We start from the raw sequence: 15,277 nt of genomic DNA, 5'->3' as shown, positions 1-15,277 counted from the left end.
ACAAATCGCACTGCTAGTTAGGTTGCGAGTACATTTGAATGAGGGGGCGGAGTGAGCTGTCAGAGTTAAGAAAAATACAGGTGAAGTTGCCCTGAGGTGGGGTGAGGGGGAAGGTTTTGGCGGTGTTGTCTGCGGCGAGGGAGCTGTTGAATTGGGGGGGTGGCGTTTAGAGGGACTGGGGTAGCGATTAGCAGGGGATGCTGGAAGGCAGCGCGGAGGAAGCAGCTAGTGAGGTTTAGCCAACTGGTGCTGTTAAGAATGTCCAGAGTGGTTTGAATAATCTCTGGCCATGTAAGTAGGGGTGAGCTAGCAAGGTTTGTTTTTAGGCTTAGTTCTTGTTGCTTTATATCTTCTGCAAGGACTGAAATGTCCCAGGTAGTATTGTATTTAGAGACAGTACTGAAGATAGAGATATAGATGGCGGGTTTAGAGTAGCCCACGGTTTCAGGGTAAAAGGCCCCTGTGACTCCCGCTTTCCACTTTTCATGGTTGGGGTCCTGAATATGGAGCCAGGTAGTACCATTGTGATGTTGGTGGTAGATATACCATTTGTTGGTGATGCCTCTGCAAGATTGCAGGTGGTCTATGGTACATTGCCAATAGGGGCGCCCGCCATATGTCTTGTCATAACCATATTGGGTGCAGTAGGTGAGTGTTTGGCGGTGGGGCCAGCACATGTATCCACCAAGAGCTTTACCCATTCCTCCTGCTTGGAGCAGGGTGGCTCTATTGATTAATATGTCGAGGGGACCCTCACACTTGGTAGGACCACAATATGCTGTTCTTAGAGGTCCAGATTTTGTCTGGATGTGCGGGTCAGTGTATGAGTGCGGTCACCCCTCGGGCTGAAGTGTGGTTTGCTGGCCTGGCAGGGGAGCAGCCGCGGCAGGCCAAGCTGCTGCCCCCATAATAGGGTGGCTGGTCAGACTCACCGCCACCCCTGAAGGAAGCTCGGCATGGGCGCAGAGTGCCCTCGGGTCTCCCCTTCTCAGCAGCCATGCTTCCACGGCCGCCCCTCCTCCCGGATGGCGCCACACGATGCCTGTGGGGCAGCACCCTTCTTCTTCTTTCTCCCTGCGCAGGCGCAGGGCGGAAAATTCCAGTCTGCCCTTTTCCCCTCCCCCAACAGCAGCAACAGCCAGGCATGGGCGGGAAACTCAAGTCTGCCCTCCACCCCAGCAACAGCAGCCACCAATCACTAAACCCTGCCACTTCCCCCAGCAACAGCAACAGCCAATCCCTAATCACCACCCCTCCCCCGTCCAGTACCGCCCACTGACTTTTCTCCGGCAACCAATCAGAATAGGGCGTGGCTTCGACCAATCAGCCTTCCCCAGCCCCTATAAAACTGTTGCCTCTCCCTCAGTAAAGTGGACTTGCGTGTTTACCTTGTCTCCGCGGTAGTTCTTCTGCCGTGCGCCCTCCAGTCCTGAGAGCCCCCGACAAGGGCCTGGCCTCCCTTGTCCCCAGTTCGTTGCCTGCTTCTCCGGGCGACCCCTTCGTCGCCTGCTTCTCCGGGCGACCCCTTCGTCGCCGGCTTCGCCGGGCAACCCCGTCAGCCAAACCGCGCAACCCCTGTGAGACCGACCCCTCGTCTGTTGCCGGACCGACCCCTTGTCCCAAGCGGGACTGACCCCTCGTCCCAAGTGGGACCGACCCCTCGTCCAGAGCTGGACCGACCCCTCGTCTGCAGCCAGACCCCACCTCTACCGACCGAGCAAACCATCGCATATGAGTAACACACTGAAAAGGTAACTGCATCCAAATAATCTTAATGATCATGTTTTCAATTATTTCTTTAATGCTGGTGGAATTTTTATCAGGATTGCATTAAGTCTGTACATCAATTTGAGAAGAATTGACATCTTAATGATATTTAGTCCTCCAATCCATGAACATGGAATGTTCTTCCAGTTATTTAGGCCATTTTTTATTTCTGTTAACATTAGTTGCAGTTTTCTGAACACAAGTGCTTTACATCATTGGTTAAGTTTATTCCTGACTATTTGAGTTTTATATGTCATATTTTATTTTCCCCATTCTTTTGACACTTTAAGTTACTTTAATTGATATCATCTTCATTTCTAGCCTCTCTTCCAGGCCCCTCTCTCCTGTCTTTTCTTTTCAGCCTCTAGCACACCCTTTAGTATTTCCTGAAAAGCTGGTCTCTTGCTTAGAAATTCTCTGTTTCCATTTATTTGTGAATATTCTAATTTTGCCCTCATTTTTGAAAGACAGTCTGGCTGGTTATAAGATTCTTGGCTGGAAGTTTTTCTCTTGTAGTATCTTAAATATATCAGACCACGGTCTTCTTGCCTCCATGGTTTCTGGTGAGAAATCAGCACTTAATCTTATTGGATATCCCTTATATATTATGCATTGCTTTTCTCTTGCTGCTCTCAGAATTTGCTCTTTGTCTTTGGCCTTTGACATTCTGATGAGTATGTGTCTTGGAGTTGGTCGATTTGGATTTTATCAGATGGGAGTACATTGTGCTTCTTGGACAGGGATATCTATGTCCTTCAATAGGGTTGAGAAATTTTCTACCATTATTTCTTTAAATATTCTCTTTGCCCCTTTTCCCTTCTTCTTCTGGGATACCCATGACATGCATATTTGCATGCCTTTTGCTGTCATTTAGTTCCCTGAGACCTTGTTCAATTTTTTTCCATTCTTTTCTTCATCTGTTCTTTTGTATGTCCACTTTCAGAGGCCATTTCTTCAAGCTCACCAATCCTTTCTTCTGCCTCTTCAAATCTGCTTTATATTATTTCATTTTTTTAAAAAATTTCATTGATTGCACCTTTCATTCCCATAAGATCTGCTATTTTTCTATGTATGCTTTCAAATTCTTCTTTGTGCTCATCCAATGTCTTCTTAATATCCTTAATCTCTTTAGCCATCTCATTGAATTTATTAAGGAGATTTAATTGAGCATCAATAATTAGTTGTTTCACTCCTTTATGTCATCTGGAGGCTTATCTTCTTCCTTTAACTGGACCATAGCTTCCTGTTTCTTGGTGTGGATTGTACCTTTTGGTTGTTGCATCTGACTTACTGGAGTATTTTTTCTGGATGCAGTTTTTCTCTCTAGCTTAGGGCTTCCTATCATTTCTCCCTTGCTGGTTCTGCAGTAGGAGCCAAGCATATAGTTGGTGCTGTAAACTGTGGAGGCTCAAGCTGCCCTCATTGCACCAGGGACCAATGAAGCTTCTTCAAAGTTTCTCCTTTGCTAGGGGTAGGATAGCTGAAATTGGTGCCCAATCATCTCTCTCCCCCTCCCCCATTTTGGGGAGGTGGAGCTTTCAATTCCAGTCACGGAACAGCTCCCAAGGTGGCTTGTCCCTCCAGTGGAGGATGGGTACCAACCTCCAAGGGTTGGGGCACTCTACTTAGGAGTATTCTCTGCAGATGGACAGTCTCCTTTCACTCTCTCATGGGCATTGCAGGATGCTCTTCTGGCCTACTGGAGCCCCCAATCAGGTGCTTCAGCTAGCTCCAGGAGCTCTGGGTGTTTCCTAACTGTCCTGTAGCAGGAGCTGACACTAGGAGCTCCTTAATTCACCACCATCTTACTGTGCCTGGTTAATTTTATTTTACACAAATGTTACCTCGATTTAATTAATATACAATGTGAAAATAATATGAAAATCAAACAATAAACTGGATGTAAAATATTTTTACAGGAACAACTTAGCTGTTGACTAAACAGAGTTATTTGGTACTCCAAACTGATGGATGTACTACCTGTTAAGAAGTATGAGGAGTCTGAAGCAATCTTGGCCAATCTGTCTTTCTCTCCCATCTCTCAGCAAGCTCTGTTCTTTTTCCCCCATTTCTTAATAAATTCTTCTTTCTGGTCTAAAATATAAAAACAGATACTGTGAAATAAAAAGACATAGAGTTTAATTTCATGAGAATAGATTTATAAAAAAGTGTGGTATTTATGAACTGAGAAGTAAATTAATGTCGTTTAAAATACTTTAAAGTTTTATTTCTTATTAACATATACTTTTAAGTTAGAATGTAAATATTACATTTAAATATGATTCTTTAAAGGATCTAAATCAGCTTTAATACTATTGCATATTATGTTTTACATGATTTATTAAACCTGACATTTCATTGCTATAGCAACAAATCAACACTCTTTTAAAGTTGAAAAATATTAAATTACACTTCAATGTCTTAATACTGTTATTATAAAAAATCTTATTAATTACCCTAGGTATCCAAATGTATGTAATTTCAAGAGCTATATTTTATTGAATCTAGGTTGTCTCTGCCTTTGAGTATGCTATTTTGGAACTCTTTCATGATGAGAAAATTCCTGGAAAAATGATTATAATATAAATGTTCTCTTGATATCAATGCAAATTGTGTTCAGTAGAACGCAATTGATTATTTCCCTATGGAAATTAGCCAGTTTTTTGTGTTTTTACTTTCATTTGAAATCATTTCAGCATTGTTTTTCTGACTTTAAAATGTATAATACATTGTGTATTCTTTTGAACTAGTTGAAATATAATGATTTAAATAAAATATTTGAGATGCGTTTGTTTTACAATTGCATTTCCTTTTTTAAAGAAAATTATTCTTTAACAAGGGTAATATTGTTTTTTATGTTTATAGGTTATAAATATGGTCACAACCTGCACATATATATTTTACTTTCTTTCCCCCAAAATTTATTTTTGAGATTTAGCTATGCTGTTACATGTAACTTTACCTCAATCTCTATAATTGCTTTATTTAATAAATATGACACAATTTATTTTCTAACCTTTTAATGAGTCTTTTGTTGCTTATGATATTTTACCATAGAGAACATCTGAGCATGTGTCAAATTGTGTATATTTAGGGAATGATTTTGTGCCTGTATGAATGTTGTATTAGTCAGACAAAGGGGTACTTATGCAAAGTACCAGAAATCTGTTGACTTTCATAAAGGGTTTTTATTTGGGGTAGGAGCTTATTATTACCAGGCCTAAATCATAAGTTACTTGCTTCACTAAAGTCTGTTGCCACATGTTGGAGGAAGATGACTGCCAACATCTACCAGGGTTCAGGCTTCCTGGGTTTCTCTCTTCCTGGAGTTTATTTCTCTCTGGGATCAGCTCCTCTGTTTTCTCCCCAAGGTCAGCTGTAAACTATGAGGCTCTCTAAGCTTTTGCCTCTCCCTACAAGTTCAGCTGAAGACTATCAGGTGAACAACTCTGTCTCTCTCCCCAGGGCTTCTCCTGTGTCTAAGGAGCTGTCTCTATTCCTCTGTTCTTCTCCTGTATGTTCACTTCCTGGGCTCCAGCTCAAAAACTCCAATGTCAAAACTCCAACATCAAAAATCCCCAAGTCTGTCCTTTGCCATGTTTTTTATCTGTGATGGGTGGGGACTCAACACCCTACTTACATAGCTCAATCAAAGCCCTAATCATGATTTAATCATGCCCAGGTACAGACCAGTTTATAAACATAATCCAATATCTATTTTTGGAATTCATAAGCATATTAAACTGCTAAAAATGTGAAGATTCAAATTTATTACATAAATGGCAAAGTCCTCTACAAATTTTTTAATATTTTTTAATAAAACTTTTAAAATTAAAGTCAATAGATCACATAGAACGTTACATGAAAAAACATAAGAGGTTCCCATATAACCCATACCCCATACCCCCATCCCCATCATTTTTGTAAATTGTATTTTTTTTGAAGATACATACATCACAAAAAAGGTTACATTATAAAAAACATAAGCAGTTCCCATATATTCCTCATTCCCCCACCCCACTCAATGCAGTACATAATTAGCAATCCTGTTTTCTTCATGTCCTTCCAAAACTTAATTTGTCAGGGTATTTATAATTATTTTCTATGCTTTGTATGTGAAATCATATCTGGATGTTGTAACTGTTAATATTATGTTAACCTTGTTTTATAATATTTATTTCCCTCACAAGTTTCTGATTGTGAGATTTGCCTATTTAATGAAGGCATATTTATATCTTTATTGATTTCTGAGAGATTTTTACATGTTCTGAGCATTTGCAGTATGTGTTTCTAATTGTGTGTGGTTTTTTTGTACTAATCTTTATGTATTTATTCACACATTTGATAAAAGTGTCACATTTAGGAGATCATGACAATAATATTAGTGACCGGTACAAACAGACCCCAAGTGCAGAGTCAAACTGCTACAGATTAGAGCATGGAGGCACTCCAAACTCCTCAGTACCTGCTACACACAAACACACATACATACTCATACACACCCATCCACACTCCAACAATCATGGGTCTTATGTTCAGACATAACTCAGGGACCTTTCCTGGCTTCAGTCAGGACCTAGAGATCAAAAGAGAGAAATGACCAATGAGAAGAAGCTGGGATTACTTAATGCATCTCTCTGCTCTGCCAATGACTCAGAGAAGGAAAGATAGAAAGCATTTCCTTGGTACAAAATTTAACAAGACGGCCAATAAGGGGCTTAAATTAGTCTCAGGTTTAGATCACTGTTTTAGGACTGCAAAAGGGTAGCAAGTAGAGAAAAGAAATTCTGCCATTTAAAATCTAGGTGAGGTCATGAATCATGTGATGGTGGCTTGTAGAGGAACCTATCTTTGAAACTTTTCCTGAAGTGACAGCAGGGAAAACCCAGACATGGCCAGGAACTGATGTCCAGGAGTGGAGATTGAGTCTGCAGAAGAAGTGTTTCATCATGGCAGATGATCTAAAATGATTCCGCACACACGGAGAGCTGACACAACAAGATGACATAACAAAAAGAAACACAGATTCCCGGTGCCGCTGATAAGGATAGAAGTGGTCACAGAGGAACACACAGCTAATGGACACAGAGAGCAGACAACTGGGGGGGGGGGGGGGGAGATAAATAAAAAATAAAAAATAAATAAAATGATTCCTGTATGAAAATGACCATGTGTTGAAGGGCTCCACGCTATTGTATGAGATAGAGATCAAGTACCTGTTACGGAAGTGGCAAATGATAGTGCCCCAGAGCATGCTTTAAGACCTAGTTTCTTATCTATTTTTGCCCTTCCCACAGCCCAAGGGAGAAAACTTGAACTGCTCAAAAGAAAACTATTATCTATTACCATAACACTTACCAGGCGGTTCAATTTAATTGTTTACCATTCCTGGTGAGTTTTATTGCTAGCAGCAATGCCATCACAGGACTAACTGTCACCCTGGAAAAGGAACTTTCTCCATTGTTGGAGGAATTGAAACAAGTTGTGGACCTGTTTTAATCAAACAGTGGATTCAATGTATATCTTATCTTTACTATGACAGACACAATATCAATCCAGCAATCTTTAGACCACAATAATACTTGCATCCATGTTCTTAAGGGCCCTTACTCCACCTTAAACTAGGAAGTATAGTTTCTGAACAGATTGTTATATTTCCTTGTTTAGGGTCTTATTTAGCGAGATCTGGGGACACTACAAAAATTGGTTCAGTCTATGTCAAATCCCATGGAGTTAGTTCAGTTACCAAATATGCATAAGATTGTTTTCAATAGATCGGAATCAAAATGGTATGTTGGTCCACTTAAAGCTATTAAGTGATCCCTATTGTATAATACTCCCAAGGCTTTCAGAGTAACAGATCCTTTTTATTGCAAGTAACAATGAGGACATATTTTTCTTCATCTTAAGTTTTATTTTTGGGCTTTGAATGTGAGGAAGATAACATGGCTTAGCAAAAGTAATAAAGTCAGTACAATCACTAACTTTCCTATGTTTATATTATTTCTTAGTATAGAAGAATATTACTAATCGATTCTTCTCAGAGGGTGTTGCTCTTTACCTGAAATGCAAATTATATAATGGATTTTCCCCACTCTACTATCTATCAATCAGTGTTTTAATATTTGCATTTTCTTTATAAAATTTAAATGTGATTTATTATTGTACTCTGCTTCCAATTTTATTATGTATGTAAACATGAATATAGAACCATTTTTTCAAATATGAGTCTAAATAAAATAGTATTAAGAGTATACTTTGAGCACTAAAAAAAAAAAAAAAATCCCCAGTTGAGAAAAGAAGGGAATGTGATTTAAAATTTGATCCCTAATCGCAACAGAATACCAAAATCTCCTCCCAAATTGGTAAAATTGTCTATATTATCTTTATTTTTTAAATAGAATATCATTTCAATTTATTATTGTCAAATTTATCAAATTATCTTTATATACTGTGGTTTGGTTATCTTATGAAATCCTTTCTAAATAGTAAATCGGACTTATACTCAATCATGTAAATTTTGCTTTTCAATTTTTATTCAAACCATTTAACAGATTTTTAATCCCATTTCAAAAAGGACATTTCATTTTAATTTTTCAAGTTTTCACTTCATAGAACATAGCTTAACCCCTCTCTATCTGCTTCAGGTGAAATTGGTCAATTTTATTGCCTCTTCTTTTTCATTTTCCTTCCATCTTTTTATTTATGAAATATATGAAAAGGAATCCCATGTTTCTTTTGAAGTTGTTTTTACTTATATCTGAAAAGTGACCTTTCTTTCTTATTTTCTATATATTGCAGGTTTTTTGTTAAGTTGATAGTAGGAAGTGAATGAAATCATGCATCAACTTAGATATCAATTGTATCTGAACACTTTTTTACAATTACTTTTCTCTTGAACTTTGACGTATCTTGTCAGAATTCTCTTGACTTCATTGATATCAATATGCAATTTTTTACATTTCAGATCTTAGAAATTGCAGGGTTTTCATAAAAGAACCTCTAATTAATAGTTATATTAAAGTTTGTAGGACCTTTTTTAAAAATTCCATATTCTCATTTTAAAAATAAAATCTTATAGGGATGCTTTGGGTAGTTATTAATATTATGTATGTAAACCCCTTAGAACATTGTTGGCACTCAGGTAACAATAGGTTTTATCATTCCTATTAAGAGAAGAAATGATTTTCATGAGGGATTGTGGTGATCCATGGGTCAAAGCAGAACACAACAACCGTATGCCTGTTTCTAAAAGTCTGATCTTTCATCACCTGGTTGCATACTTATGAGAATGTCTTATCTCACAAAGCCTGTGGGTATAGAGTTGCATCATGTTACCTTGGATCTTCTGATCTCTGACAAAATTTTGGCCTAAAGATATCTGAATCCTTCATTTGTTTGACAGAAAATTTAAATCTCTTATTTCAATCTTGGAAGTTACTTTGTATTTTTTAAGCGATGGATACATTGGCCACTTCGGAAAAAATCTTCCTTTCTTCTCAGGCATGAGGAAGGTAAACTTTTTCAGTATGATACTGTAATATTGCTTAACGTTCAAAACCAGGTGAACAGACATGTCTTTAGGAGAATGTATGTCACACTAGGACTGAAGCATGTGATTTTACACTTGCAGAGATGTTTATGTTCTTCCCTGAAAAATATAACGAAAGAGTACATGGTCTGAGAATGCAGTTGTAAGGCTTTTCTTTGAACCTTTCATTGGAGGACTGACTGTAAAAATGAGTTGCATCATTCTGAAGAAAAGGTAGTCTGAGTTATACCCTGATATAAATGAAATATCTTTTAAAGCTGAATAAAATTTTAAAAATACATTTTGTGTTCTCACTAGATTGTTTGATGGGGCACAGAAATGGCAAGGAAGTTTAGATCTCCTGTAAAACCGGAATATTCTCACATTCAACCCTCCTAAAAGTTTACAGATCCTAGGACGTGAAATGAAGGCTGTGTTAGCTTAGAGTTATGTGCCTAGGAAAACAACAACAAACGCATTCTTAAACTTAATCCATTCCTGTGGGTGTGAATCCATTGTAAGCAGGACATTTTGATGAAGTTAATTTTTTTAAAGTGTGGCCCAACTAAATCAGAATGGATCTTAATCCTATTACTGAAGGCCTTAACTGGTGGGAAGGCCACAGAGAGATAAAGACACCTGGAGCAGCCAGAAGCTGGAGATCCACAGAACCCAGGAAAGGAGAAGACAGCAGGGTCTATCATGAGCACTGCCAGGTGACAGAAAAATCCACGATCAAGAATTACTGCCAGCCAGGCTTAGACGACTATGCCCTTCTGGGAGACAGGGTCACCACCTAGATGATGCCTTGATTTTGAACTTCTTTAAGCCTCAAAACTATGAGCCAATAAATTCCTGTTGTTTAAGCCAACCCATTGCATAGTAGGAAAGTTTTTTTTTTACAGGCTGTCATCATTGGATATGAGTGCAAGGTGAGAGAGGAAGAGAAGCAGCAGAGACGATTGTTTCTCTCTCTGAGGCTCTTTACCGGAACATACTTGAAGGCATGGTAAAGACCTCCCTTACTATTCCAGATGAAGAAAAAAAGCTGGCTTCAAGCACAAAAGAGCCTCCGCTATTCAGAAAGATACACAGTGAGTAACTCCTGTTCTTCAACCAAGATGATATATGAAAACAAAACTGGGTATCAGTTTCCTTTTTCTCCTAATGAATTTCTATTTGTCCCCAGTCTGCAAAATAAGTTTGTGCTTTCTTTATATTTTTATTTAGAGAATACTGTTGTTTTTTTAATTTATGGAAAGCTAAATCATCTTATATTAAAATTATAAATTTTAAAAATTGCCACTTATATCAAAATAGCTTATTGGGGGGTATTAAGGGAGGTTCTCTGTCTGTTCTTGGGATAGAATGCACAGTCCCCAAGGCCAGTATGTTATAACTGGAGCAACTAGAGCCAGATGTCAGTCCCTGATTTTCAGGAGATGTTCATGACCCAAGCAAGCAAATGTCCAATGGTAAAATGGAGATATACATTCTGAAATTGTAGGCGAAGGCCGAGGACAGGTCACAGCCTAGGTGGATTCAGAAGAACATGTGCTACAACCTTTGCAAGTTATTAGACAGACATAAAATAAAGAAAGCTTTCTTTCTATTATCAGGTCTGTGGTAGATTTCAACAGATACATGATATATTGGTATACTGATAGATGGGAGATAGACAAAGAAAGACAGACATGGCATTTTATTGAAAGAGAGGATGATGGAGAAACTGAAAGAGCCGAACACGGAAGTGGTGACAGGGCTAATGGAGCAGGCAGAAGTGGTGACAGGCTGTCTTGATACTGGAACCAAGAATGGAGGGGAGTAGAAGTGCTGACAGAGAGAACAGTTATACATGGAGTGGGAAAACATTATCTTGGTCAAAAAAGAGTGAGAGTTGCTCAGATGCTGAAACAGTGAATGCTGTAGAGAAAACTGAAGTTCTTTGAGAAGCCAGGAAAGGAAGCAGAGCTGTCCATCCATTGAGTTGGACTTAGACCATTCCTATGGGCATAGACTTTTAGGTCTACGCCTTAAACAGAAACTTCAAGATGCTATGGACAAGTGTTTTCCAATAAAAAATTGTAGCCGTCGACACTCTTTAGGGCTTCCATCTAAAAGAAACATTCATTTTAGTGAACTCATATTAGATTAGCGTCCTCTGGCACTTCGATCAAATGTAGCCTTTAGGTGGTATCATATTAAATAGCACAGTGCTCTTATAAATCCCAAAACAGATGAATGGGTAAGCACAGACTTGTGTCAAGATGAATGGAAGGATGGTTAGCTAAAGCAAAGAAGAAACATGGAAGAAGATGTAAACTGTTCCTCTGTAACTGTAAACTTTCTCACACACCAGTGTTCAGCCCTGTGCTGTAACTGTGTCGTAACTCCTAACAATTCTTCATGGAGAAGTAGTCCTATGTCTGGTTCTATGATGAACTTGGTTTCAAATAACAGTAGTGAAGACAGTGATGGATTCAAAAGATGCGATTATAACACTTTGTGCAAGTTCCAGAAAAAGAAGCAAACCCAAATTAGAAATGGATGAAGAAATCCTGCAGTTGGAAACATCACCTAATTACCAGACTCAGATTGATTATGCCCACTGTCTTGTACCAGATCTCTTTCAAATCAATAGCAATCCATGTTACTGGGGGCTTATGGATACAAAGTTGAAACTCTATTAGACAGAAAACCAGAGGGTACCTTTTTTCTTCAAAAGTCAGCACAGAAAGACTATTTTCTGTTAGTTTTAGATGCTATAGTCATTCTTTTCATGCTAGAATTGAACAATGAATTCACAACTTTAGCTTTGACGCACACTATCCTTGTGTCTTCCGTTCTTTCTCCTGACACTACTGGGCTCCTAGAATGTTATAAGGACCTGAGCACCTGTATGTTCTTTGAATCACTTTTATCCACTCCTTCAATTTGGACTTTTCCTCTTTTCCTACAGCATATATACAGAAGTTATTTGTTACTGTACAACTTATGATGACATTGATGCCTTTCCAATTCTTTCTTCTATGAAGTAATGTCTGAATAAATATCACTATAAATCAAAAGTTAGAGGACTCAGGATTGATGCACCAGAACAACAAGGCTAAGAAAAGGATAGGAACATATGAATGACTTTATACATATTTTCATTTCATATTTTATTTTTCCTATGCTATTTTGAATGTTCCTACAAAGGCAGTCGTAAATTTTACAGCTCATAATCTTACTTCCTGACTTGTTTATTTTGCTTAAGATACACTGATTATTTAAGTTTACACACTAGGGTTTCAAGGATATTTTTGAGCATGCGTTTTTTGTATTTTTACTTTGTAAATTATATACTTAGTTTCTTCTTTTCTTAATTGTAATTTATATATGAGTATATCTGAAATTTGATAAGCATTGCAAACACAGTAGAAGAGTCTATATTTCATAATTTTCTTTAATTCTATGCCCTCCCTACATGTGAAATGTTTTGTTAATCTATGCCATCAATATTCCTATTAATAAAACATAGTTTCCCATTCCCTTTTCATTGAATTGTTTTAAAATTCTTCAGTAGAGCTGAGTGTATTGTAATTTACAATTCATACTAACATAGTTGTTTTTTTAAATTTACTAAGAGGATGTTAAAGGTAACAAAGTGATTTAAAATAAAACTTAATGCATTCTCATTCTAAATATTAACTATAAAGCAGGATTCCTGAGTTTAGTTAATGTGGTCAATGAGAACATGACACTTTGGAGGTTCATTTATTGTACAATATGGCACTGTTGTTATTCCTGAATAGATCTTTCAACCTGGATGAGTTAAGACCTCTTCAAAAACATAAATCTTGTTCTTTTCTTACTGGAAACTTTTGAAAAAAACAGCACTATTAATAACTTAGCCCTCTCCTATAAACTCTGGAACTGTTACTTTGGAGAGATGCCACAGCATATAAATAGCCACAGACCTCCACTGGTAGCCAAAAAGTACCTAAGTTGTTTTGCATTATATTAATTGAACTTGATTAAAAATTTAAGAATTAAACATGAAGTTCAGTATTCTGAAAGCTTAAAATTATTTATCTTCAAATGCCAAATAATTACTCTCATCTTCAGAATTATGTTTAATGTAGCCTCAAAATAGAAAAAAAAAAAAAAGGTAAACATTTTGACAGCTACATGGTTTATGCCATACTGAATAGTACTAGGTAGTGGTTAATATATATATATATATATATATATATATATATATATATATATATATATTTATTTATTTATTTATTTATTTATTTATTTATTTACTGTATTAGTCAGCCAAAGGGGTGCTGATGCAAAATACCAGAAATTGGTTGGTTTTCATAAAGGGCATTTATTTGGGGTAGGAACTTACAGATACCAGGCCACAAAGCATAAGTTACTTCCCTCACCAAAGTCTATTTTGAGCAAGATGGCTGCTGACATCTGTGAGGGTTCAGGCTTCCTGGATTCCTACATTCCTGGGGCTTGCATTTCTCTGGGTCCAAGGTTCCTTTCTTCCTGAGGCTGGCTTCTTTTTCCTCTGTGAGCTTACTTCCCAGGGCTCCAGCTTAAGGCTTCAGCATCAAACTCCAACATCAAAACTCCAACATCAGAAAACCCTCAACTCTGTTCTTTGCCATGCCTTTTATCTGTGAATCCCCACCCACCTAGGGGTGGGGACTCAATGCCCTAATTATAACTCAATCATGCCAAGGTACAGAAGATTACAAGCATAATCCAATATTTCTTTTTGGAATTCATCAATAATATTAAACTGCTACATTTACTACTCAAGAATAGGGAAGCAATTTTAAGAAATATCATTAGCCCAATGTAACTAATAAAGATAAATGAAGTGAAGAAAAAAAAGAAAGAGAAAATGAATACTAGGTGTTTTTTGAAAGCAGAGGAAGAATGGGCTCATGATTAACAAAAATAGGCAAGGCTGAGAGTGGAGGAGGCTTAATAAAAATATTAAAATTTAAAATTGGTGCTTACTGATTTTGAGCTATATATGTTCAGTGCCAGTATTATCCTATCTGGAGTTGTGAGAAAGAGTCTGAAAAGATAAATTGGGAATTATTTGAGAAATATGATATTTGGAACTATGATACTGAATATTACCAAACAAATTAGGATAAGAGATATGTGGATTATGTGCTGAGGTACTCCAATTTAAGCAATAGTTGAAATAAGTTGGAAATAGCAAAGGAGATAAAAACGTTGATAGAAAGTTCAGAAAATTGTGTGTCCTGAATGCCATGTAAAAAGTCTATGGAGGAGTGAATGGACATCTATTACAAAATATTACTAATATATGGATAAAATGAGCCTGAAGACTATCCATTGCTGTAATCTTCATGGCAGTTATTTACATGGTTACTGTCATTACCTTACCATGAAAATATTTGTATTGCTTGTGATCTTTTCCTTTGGTTACTCTATACCTTCTATACTAATCTGAAATCATTAGTCCAATCTTGATTTTGGTCTCAATCATAATTTCTTCCACTCTCTTTGTAGTTCCATATTGTGGATTATTTTCTTAAACTGTCCCCACAGAGATGTTCAATTAAACAGGTCCAAGAGGACCATGCTCCCTTTTTCCATAAACATATTGATCTGCATTTCCTATACTGGCTAATGATATCACAAGACCACAAAAGCCAAAGGAGGGAATCCCAGTTTCCTGTTTCCTAGCATTTCCATGTAACAGTCACACAGACTTTTCAGTTCTATCACTTAAAATACTCCAAAAACTCTGTCCTCTCATTCTTCTTACTGCCAATGCAATTATAATCATGCCAAAGTCATTACTGCCCTGCAAAATATTGCTTTTTCCTTTATTGTCTCACATATCAAACAATTTTTAAACTTTTTTTGATGACTATTTATGGAGGGCTGCAACTAAACACTTTTAATGGATGTAGCATTTTGGCATTGTTTGTGAATTCCAAAATTAGTTATTGG

General features: G+C 37.4%; 1 pseudogene; it reads left to right on the top strand.

Annotated features, from left to right (window-relative positions):
• The first annotated feature begins 11,112 nt into the window (after positions 1-11,112).
• On the top strand, positions 11,113-12,408 carry LOC101411554 (suppressor of cytokine signaling 4-like; annotated as a pseudogene).
• Positions 12,409-15,277: the final 2,869 nt, after the last annotated feature.

This window comes from Dasypus novemcinctus, chromosome 2 (assembly GCF_030445035.2).
Source record: "Dasypus novemcinctus isolate mDasNov1 chromosome 2, mDasNov1.1.hap2, whole genome shotgun sequence".
NCBI classification, from domain to species: Eukaryota; Metazoa; Chordata; class Mammalia; order Cingulata; family Dasypodidae; genus Dasypus; species Dasypus novemcinctus.
This window is presented reverse-complemented; position numbering and strand designations above follow the sequence as displayed.